This window comes from Nicotiana sylvestris, chromosome 6 (assembly GCF_000393655.2).
Source record: "Nicotiana sylvestris chromosome 6, ASM39365v2, whole genome shotgun sequence".
Classification (NCBI taxonomy): Eukaryota; Viridiplantae; Streptophyta; class Magnoliopsida; order Solanales; family Solanaceae; genus Nicotiana; species Nicotiana sylvestris.
Window position 1 is genome coordinate 27,949,217 of NC_091062.1, and position 7,648 is coordinate 27,956,864.

Here is a 7,648-nt window from a genome sequence, read left to right on the forward strand (position 1 = left end):
TTGATCGCAAATGCGAACCAACCCAGGCCTGCCCTTCCTCGCAAATGCGAGATGTTCCTCGCAATTCCGGCCTCGCAAATGCGAGGGTCCCTTCGCAAATGCGATGTATGCTGGGAATGCTTGAAGTCACAAATGCGACATGTTGTTCGCAAATGCGAAAGCCCAAATTTCCTGAAGGGTTCGCAAATGCGAGCCCTGTTTCGCAATTCCCAAGCTAGCAGAGGTCAGAGTTCGCAATTGCGAACCCCTGTTCGCAATTCCCACATCCGAGACCTGCAACCTTTATACTTAGACGAATTTTAATCCATTTTCACATCTTTTCAAAACACAAACTCCTTAGGGTGATTTTTCAAGAACAAATCTTCTTCCAAATCGATTGTAAGTTAATTTTAACTCATTTCCTTCAATCATTAACATCTTTTAACATTATTTCAACTCAAAATTAATGATTTTCATGGGGGAAATTGGGTATTTTGGGTAGAACCTAGGTTTTTCAAAAATTAGGAATTTGGACCTCGATTTGACGTCCGATTTCAAAACAAATTATATATTTGGGTTTGTGGGGAAATGGGTAATCGGGTTTTGGTTCGAACCCCCGGTTTTGACCATGTGGGCCTGGGGGCATTTTTTGACTTTTTGGATAAAACTTTGGGAAACTCATTTTCATGCATTCAAATTGATTCATTTAGCGTTTATTGATGTAATTAAGTAACTTGTGACTAGATACGAGCGAATTGGCGGTGGAATCAAGGGGTAAAGCTATAATTGAAACTTGAGTTGTGTTCGTGGTAATTGAGTTGTCTAGTCCTATTTGCTATGTGGTAATTGTTGAGTACGACGTATAGGCATGGTGACGAGTATCTATACGTTATTGTCGAGCATGCCCATGAGTCTTCATATTGCGATTATCATGACTTCGTTGTATCTTTCATGCCTTGGTGATGGTTTCTATTTGTTGTGTAAAGTTTGAGGAAGGAATTGTGAGCTATGAACATTGAGGAGCGTTGGCTCAAGTTGTGAAGTGAATTTTGAAGTAAAAGTGAGAAGGAGAAGAGATCATTATGTTGCCACACTTGCCGGGTTATTGTTGCTTTATTTGTTATCTCCCTTGCTAGGATGTTGATATTATTGATGTTGTTCCCTTGTCGGGACTAAATTGTTGAATTGTTGTTCCCTTGCCGGGATTCTTATTATAATTTTATTTATTCCCCTTGCCCTACTGTTTGTGATTGTTGTTTGGGTGAGGAAGAGAGTTAAAGCACGAAGGGTGATGCCGTGCATTGTTTTTGTGAGGAAAGAGTGTAAAGCGCGAAGAGTGATACCGTGTATGATTGTAAGGAAAGAGTGTAAAGCACGAAGGGTGATGTCGTGCCGTACGATGTACCATTTTGTACCGATTATATTGATTATATGGTGAGGAAAGAGAGTAAAAGCACGAAGAGTGATGCCGTGCATATTTTTATTATATGATTGCTTTGGTGAAGACGAGAGTAAAAGCAAGAAGGGTGATGTCGTGCATTTATTGATTTCTGATCATTTGTTGATATCCGTGATATATATTGCTTCTTCCATTTACCTGTTGTCTTCTATTCGGAATTGATATCTCCCTGCAGCATGCTCCACCTCCCATACTTGACTATTTATTTCTGTACTTCTTTTCCGCTGTATATGTTGAATTGCAGAGGTTATTTGGTAGTCTGGTCCTAGCCTCGTCACTACTTCGCCGAGGTTATGCTAGGCACTTACCAGCACATGGGGTCGGTTGTGCTGATACTACACTCTGCACTATGTGCAGATCCCGGAGCAGCTCTTGGACCGTAGTTTGGAGGCTACCTTCAGTCCACGCGGAGATCCAAGGTAGACCTACAGGCGTCCGAAGGCCCTGGCGTCTTCCTCTATCCCTTATTCCCTGTTTCATTTTCCTTACATTCAGAATCAGTGTACTGTTATTTCTTCAGACTTTGTATATAGCAATCTTAGACCATCTGTGATACTGTGACACCAGGTTTTTGGTGATTAAGGCTTAAGTAGTTGTAATAAATGCAGATTTCAGATATTTCATTGTTTTCTTCTGCTTAAATTTGAACTTCCGTTATTTATATGTTATCGCTTTATGTTTGTTAAAGAGAAATAAAATTGGTAAAAAAGTAATTGTTTGATAATTGGCTTGCCTAGCTTCCATTAGTAGGCGCCATCACGACTTCCGAGGGTGAAAAATCCGGGTCGTGACATTTATCCTTAACTTCTAAAGATCGAACTCAAGAAAAGTTTAATGAAAGCTATATTAGTCAAGGAGATAACAGAAAATTTCAATTGGTCTTTGTTGCTGGTGGAAGGTAATAGATATTTCGTAAAATTAATTAAGGTATGCATAAGCTGATCCGAATATCACATTTGTCAAAACAATTCCGAGATAGGTCTAAGTTTGCTAGATCATATCTCATTAGACCAAAACTCAATGGGGTCAAACAAGTGACGCTCCATTTTGGTTCTAAAAGTACAATAACCAACGGATCAATTATGGATTCATAAAAGGGAAATTTTCATAAAGCACTATATTTTAGTGGCAATTAGCTATCTATAGATATCATTTGCTATATTACGGATTGTAGATAGGTTTTCTGTTGTTATAAGATGTATTAGATGTATTTAAGCTATTGTATTAATGAATACAATATCAAAAATAGGAGTGAATCAGGGAAGTCTAGCTAATTATTGTATAATGGCGTGAAACATGGGATTACAGCTAGACAAATTATTGTATTCGACTGTATTCAACTGTATTCACGACGTGAAACAGGGGATTACACTGTTTTTAAACGGAAAGTGAATCAATTAACATAATAGAATCCTAATATAACTCAACAAACTCAATTATAACACACAAATTTTGTATTTTCTTGTATAAAAAAGATTCTCAACCGAAAAATACCCCAAAAACATAGCAATCTTCAGAGAAATTATATAATACATTTGAATACATAAATTATATTAATTATAAAAAATATATGAATACATTCAAGGCATATAGCGAAACGACAAATACAATGAAATACACAGAATACAGCGGGATACATTGAAATACAATGAAAAAAAAGATAGTGAATACAATGAAATACATAGAATAGAGCGCGATACATTGAATTACAATGGAAAAAAGACAATGAAATACATAAAAATACAGCGTGATACATTGAAATAAATTAATCGAAATCAAGTTGCTCAGCCCCAAACTCCGTCGTCTTTGTTCAAGAACAAACCCTAATTTCCGGCAAATCCGCTGTAGAGCAAAAACACTGAATCTCACCGAAAAGGCCATTCGTATTCAATCAAGTGCCCTTCGTATTTTACGAAACCCAATTGGGAGCCCTTCGTAACAGAAAATCAATAAGAAAAAGCCATTCAAACAGCCCCACCAAAATATTTCATCAATCAAGTGCCCTCCGTCAGTGCCCTTCGGAAGAGAAATTTTTACGAAACCCAATAAGGGAGCCCTTCTTAACAAAAAATTAAGTTACTTCTGACAGAGCCCTCAGTTGTGTTTTCAGGGAATAGTGGAAGAGAATGACATGTATCGAAATAGAGAGAGAAAGAAAATAGTGTAACTGAATAGCATATTTAGTGGCTTAGGGGTAGGAGTGTGATGATCCAAAAGGTCATCACTTGTGTTGCAATGAAATTCTACGTTTCGAGGCCTTAAAAACCTCCCTTAGCACCACTTCGATTAGCGTGCGCAGTCTGGGCGCGCAGTCGAAAAGCTTAAATGTGAAAATTTATGAAAAATGATAAGTTTTGACTATAAAATAAATATATTTGACGGTAAACGAACCCGGACCCATGATTTGACGGTCTCGGAGGGTCCGTAGGAAAATATGGGACTTGGGCGTATTCCCAAAATCAGATTCCGAGGTCCTAAGACTGAGAAATGAATTTTTAAAGGAAATTATTTTCTTAAATTGTTTAAGGAAAATTGAAATGAAATTTGCTTAGAACATGATGGTATCGGGCCCTTATTTTGGTTCCGGCGCCCGATACAAGTCTTATATATGATTTAAGACGTTTCTGTAAAATTTGGTGAAAAACAGAGTTTATTTGACGTGAATTGGACTTCTGGTTGAGGAGTTATGAACTTTGAGAGTTCTTGATGAAAATGTTGAGTTTTGACGTTTAATTCATGATTTTACATGTTATTTTGATGATGTGATCACACGAGTAGGTCCATATGATATTTTTGAGTTAGTATGCACACTTGGTTTGGAGTTCCGAGGGCTCAGGTGAGTTTCGGGTAGGTTTCGGGATGTCTTAGACTTAAAACCAGAAGTTTCAGGTCTCTGAACCCGCCAGTGCGGTCCGCGGTCGGTTTTGTGCGGGGAGCGGTGGAGGCCTGTGCGGTCCGCGGTCGGTTTCGTGCGATCCGCGGTGGAGGCCTGTGCGGCCGCAGTCCATTTCTTGTGGTCCGCATAGGGAACTGGACCACAATACCTTAGGAAGGCCTGTGCGTCGTAGTCCATTTTGTGCGGTCCTTACAAGGGGTCTGAGAGGGGTATAAATAGACGGGATTTTCAGTCAGTGTGCATTTTTTAAAACCCAAAAACATAAGAGACGATTTTTCAAACAACCTTTCTTCTTCAAATGAATTGTAAGTCGTTTTTAACTAGTTTTCTTCAATCATTAACATCTTTTAACATGATTTCAACTTCAAATCAATGATTTTCATGGGGGAAATTGGTTGTTTTGGGTATAACCTAGGTTTTTCAAAAATTAGGGATTTGGACCTTGATTTGAGGCCCGATTTCAAAATAAATTACATATTTGAGCTCGTGGGGGAATGGGTAATCGGGTTTTGGTTCGAACCTTGGGTTTTAACCACGTGGGCCCAGGGGCAATTTTGACTTTTTGGATAAAAACTTTGGAAAACTCATTTTTTATGCATTCAAATTGATTCATTTACCGTTTATTGATGTAATTAAGTAACTTGTGGCTAGATACGAGCGAATTGGCGGCAGAATCAAGGGGTAAACCTATAATTGAACCTTGAGTTGTGTTCGAGGCATCGAGGTAAATGTTTGGTCTAACCTTAGCTTGAGGGATTAGGAGTTGTGTCTTATTTTCTATATGCTAATTGTGGAGTACGACGTATAGGCATGGTGACGAGTATCTATACGTTGGTGTCAAGCATGCCTGTGAGTCTTGTATTATAATTGTTATGACTCTGTTGTGGTTTATTGCTCTTCATATGTTATTATCACCATTGTTCCCTTGTCGGGATGTTTGTTTGAAAGTATTGTTCCCTTGCCGGGATGTTATTGAAATATCATTGTTCCCTTGCGGGGAAGTTGTTATATTGCTCTTGTTCCCTAGCCGAGATTCCCTGTGATTATTGTTGGCTTGTAAATGGGAACGGGTGGTACGCTTACCACACGATATAATGAAATGGGAGCGGGTGGTACGCCTACCACAAGATATAATTAAATAGGAGCGGGTGGTACGCCTACCACAAGATATGATGAAATGGGAGCGGGTGGTACGCCTACCACAAGATATGATGAAATGGGAGCGGGTGATACGCCTACCACAAGATATGATGAAATGGGAGCGGGTGGTACGCCTACCATAAGATATGATTAAATGGGAGCGGGTGGTACGCCTACCACAAGATATAATGAAATGGGAGCGGGGGGTACGCCTACCACAAGATATAATGAAATGGGAGTGGGTGGTACTCCTACCACGATATAAAATGAAATGGGAATGGGTGGCATGCCTGCCACGAGATACAGGAATCGGGTAGTAGTTGATTTTGCCTTTGCTTTTTCTCATTCTTGTTAGTGGTTGATTTTGATTCCTTCATAATTCCCTTGATATTCTGTTTTACCTGTTATTCCCCGGAGTATGTTTCCCCCTCCTATCTTTATTTGTTTATTTCTGTATTTCTTTTTCGCTGTATGTATATATAATTGCACAAGTTTATCTGGAGTCTGGTCCTAGCCTCGTCACTACCTCGCCGGGGTTAGGCCAGGCACTTACCAGCACATGGGGTCGGCTGTGCTGATGCTACATTCTGCACTCTGTGCAGATACCGGAGCAGCACTTAGTCAGTAGCAGTAGGGGAGCTAGCCTTCAGTCCACCGAGACTCTGAGGTAGCCCTACAGGCGTCTGTAGGCCCGGCGTCTCTTCTATTAGTTATTTTGTTCTATTATCATTGTATCCGAGATAGACATTGTTCCTTCTTTCAAATGTTTGTATGTAGTAATCATAGATAGTCCGTGAATGTTGTGACACCAGTTTCTAGGTAGATACATATGTGGAGTTTCTTATCATTTTGGTTCATTTAATCTAATTCTTCCGCTTAATCTCATATTCCGCCGTTATTTAACTGTGTATCGCTTGTTAATGTATGTTATAAAAAGGATTAAAACAAAAGAGTTAAGGATTTCTAATTTCGTGGCTTGCCTAGCTTCTACGAGTAGGTGCCATCACGACTCCCGACGGTGGGAAATCTGGGTCGTGACAAGTTGGTATCAGAGCTCTAGGTTACATAGGTCTCACAATTCACGGACAAGCTTAGTAGAGTCTGGGGGATCGGTATGGAGATGTCTGTATTTATCCCAGAGGCTACAGAGTTAGGAAAACTTCACATTCGTTCCATCTTGTCGTGCGGTTTGTTTTTCAATGCTAATTGAATTCCTTATCCATTGCTCAGCAGCCCGAGCCCCCAGCATCAGCTTCCACGAGGGGCATAGGGCGAGGTCGAGGCCATAATAGAGGCTGAGGTAGGGGCAGAGCTCAGCCCTGAGTAGCAGCACCAGTGACAGAGCCTCAAGTTGATTTTGATGAGGAGGTTACGGCCCCAGCAGTTTCGGTGGGTCCAGTTCAGGTCCCAAAGGGGTTTATTGCTACCTTAGTTCTTCAGGACGCTCTGGTCTGATTAGTGGGCCTCATGGAGAGTGTCACCCGAGCAGGCTTGCTTCCTGTAGCACTAGCCGTCTCTCAGGCTGGGGGAGGGGCTCAGACTCCTGCTACTCGCACTCCGGAGCAGGTAGCTCCCTAGATTCAGACTCTAGTGGTTCAACCAGTTGGAGCAGTACAGCCGAGTGTGGTAGCTCAGACCGGTGATGGAGCAGCTATGTCTGCCGATGCTTTGTAGAGGCCGGATAGGTTCACCAAGCTCTTCACTTCTACTTTTAGCGGTGCATCTACTGAGGATCCCTAGGATTATCTAGACAGCTACTATGAGGTTCTCAGGAACATGGGTATTGAGAGACCAATGGGGTTGATTTTGCTATATTTCGCTTGTATGGATTCGTCAAGACCTGGTAGAGGTATTTCTATTTGGCTAGACCAGTCGGACCACCATCTTTGACTTGGGAGCAATTCACACAGCTATTTCTGGAGAAGTTTCTCCCCATTACTCAGAGAGAGGCATATCGGAGGTAGTTTGAGCGCCTTCGGCAGGGTGCCATGACTGTTACCCAGTATGAGACCAGGTTCATCGACTTAGCTCGCCATGATCTTGTCATACTTCCTACCGAGAGAGAGAGGGTGAAGAGGTTTATTGATGGTCTTATTCAGCCGATTTATCTTCAGATGGCTAGGGAGACTGGGAGTGAGATATCTTTCTAGGAGGTGGCCAATGTGGCCAGGAGA